Below are 2,738 nucleotides of genomic sequence, written 5' to 3'. Positions count from 1 at the left end.
ATTCCCTTGATTCGTCTCCTTTTGGTCAACTTATTTTCATGGTATATAGAATCTGTGGATTTAACTTAAAAACCAAAATTTAAAAATTCAAATGGTGAATACATGTTGGATATGGGATTGATATGCACCCATGAGTCGATTCATTATGTCTTATTATATAAAGACATTTAATTATCATTGATCAATCATTTTATTTATAAGATGTATTCTCAAACATTTTGGTTTGAAGTTTTAAAAGGAATTAAAATATTCTATTAGACATTTAGATCTCATGAATGTTTTCTTATTGTCTATTAATCAAGAGGTTGACATACAAGAACCTAATTTTTATGTTTTGACAACTTTTTCAAAGTATTTCAAATATCGTGAGTTTATTATATTCACCAAAGGGTAGGCAATCTAATGAATTGGATGATATAAGTCTACACTATGTCAGATTAGGTTTATTGTTCATAAAATAGAAATATGTGATGTGCAATTGATTCATTGTTAAAAAATAATTATAATTCTAAATAAAATTTTAGATAGTCATCATATCTAAATTATTTTTTATACACCAAGTAAATGGAATTTATTTTACATCAATTTTTAAGTGCATCATTAGTTCAATGAATTGGATAGTATAAGTCCATGCTATCCCAAATTAGGTTTATTGTCCATAAAATAGATATATATCATGTGCAATTGTTTCATTGATAAAAAATAATGTTAATTCTATATGTAATTTAAAATAGTCATCATAGCTAAATTACTTTTTGTACACCAAATAAATGGATATTTTTAGAAACATGTAAGAAAAGAGTAGTTTTAAAGGTGAGAAGTGAAGTTTCCTTAATAGAATTAGGGAATACACAAGAGAAAGCTAAAGAAATTATAGAATAAAATGGAGTTTTGCATACATATAGAAAAGATGTTTGACTATCAACAAAGCATTCACCACTTGAATAGTACAAAGTTCAACAACAAAAAACATGATTTGTTTTTATCTTAGATACCAAATCACCATGACAAATGAAGTAGTGAACTTGTCAATTACAAAGGAAAAACTTAATTTTTACATAATGTGAGGATATAGACAGTTACTGAATGATAAAACACAATTAAAATGACACATGAGGAGTACTAAGAGGTTAGCATGATGGTTTTACCTTAGAGGTATCAATTGAAACATATATGCATTATATTACATGCCACATAAGGTCATGAGTTTGATTGATGAATCGTCATTGGACTTCACATATAAGCCTATCTAGATTTTGGAACTTATGCATTGCGTCCTTGGGAAAGGAATTTCATACTATGCAATAGATGCCATTTCTTGAAATATGGCATAAGGACCTCAATTGTTACCATTGGCTAGATGTCTAATATGTAGTGCTTCAAAAAGGGATTAACTAATCATGTGCAACGTAATGATATTAAAAAATATAATCAAACTAAATAGACCATATTATTCTCTATTGCTATAGAGTTAGAAATACCACCTAAGTGTTTGCAAAGTCACATCCAATTGATTCCTACAAACTAAAAAATCAACATAAATCAAGTGCATATCATATAATGATTAGTACAAATATCTTTTAAAATTAGGGTTACAAAGGTATACCATTTACGCAAGGTTTGGTGATATACTTGGGTTGATCCCTAACAAATAGTTACATGAGAAATAATACTATTTAAAGGGGGTTAGTATTTTGTATAAATAAAAAAATTGAGGTTTGATTTCTTTAACACTCATAAGCTTAAGTGATTTCGTGATTTTTAGAGCCTTGGGAAGATAACAACTATTTTAGGTATATGAGTAGTCAATAAAGAGGTAATGGTCATTGTAGATGCACCAAAAATTATAAATATAGTTGATATATATACAAACACACAAGGTTTCAATCATATATTATCATTTTCCAATACTTAATGTCATGTCTCTTTTTGCAAACATAGTACTTACTAAATATAGTAAGTCCCCATTGGCCAAAAATAACATGTTGACTAACACAAGATACAATGGGAAAGATTATTTATTTGATATTTTATATTATCCCAATGCAATTTACATATTTTCAAAAAATAAATATTAAAATGATTATTATTCTAGTGGATCCAACTTAAGAGGCATTAATGGTTATGACAGTTATGATAGGTTTTATGACAGGTTGTCATAGTGGGAACTACAATCTATTTTTAGAAAAGAATCTAAATATGGTTATGGGAACTCTTTAAAAGTCCTATTTTGAGAGGGGGTATTTCAAAATCATTAAAATTAATATTTATTTTATCCTCTTGGGTTGTGGAAATTTGTCTCCCAACTCTCTGAAACATTCCACCCTACAATAACCTATGAATAGTTTGTCTAAAGGGTCCAAGGGGTTGAGCTTAACTGGTTAAAACACTGGGTTCTCATTGTGGAGACCCAAGTTCAACTCCCAATAGGGACATCTAAAAGTGGAATTCTAAGTTGTGACTCTTGGCCTTCCATAGGATGGGGAAGGTCTTGGGGTCAATCTAATCAAACATAATAATAATAATAATAATAATAATAATAATAATAATAATAATAATTCAAAGATATGTAATGGGGATGGGGGCCCCTACTGTGTCCCCACTGGTTCATAGCTCCAGTCAAATGCTATTCAGGCTTTAGCCAATTACCTATTAAAAAAAAAAATAGTTTGTCTAAACCTATAGGGTCTTGTGGGGTCCCTTGACAATAATCTCTCTCATTTTTTGAAGACTCCAAT

This window comes from Cryptomeria japonica, chromosome 1 (genome assembly GCF_030272615.1).
Source record: "Cryptomeria japonica chromosome 1, Sugi_1.0, whole genome shotgun sequence".
NCBI lineage: Eukaryota > Viridiplantae > Streptophyta > Pinopsida > Cupressales > Cupressaceae > Cryptomeria > Cryptomeria japonica.
Note: the sequence above shows the minus strand (reverse complement) of the source record.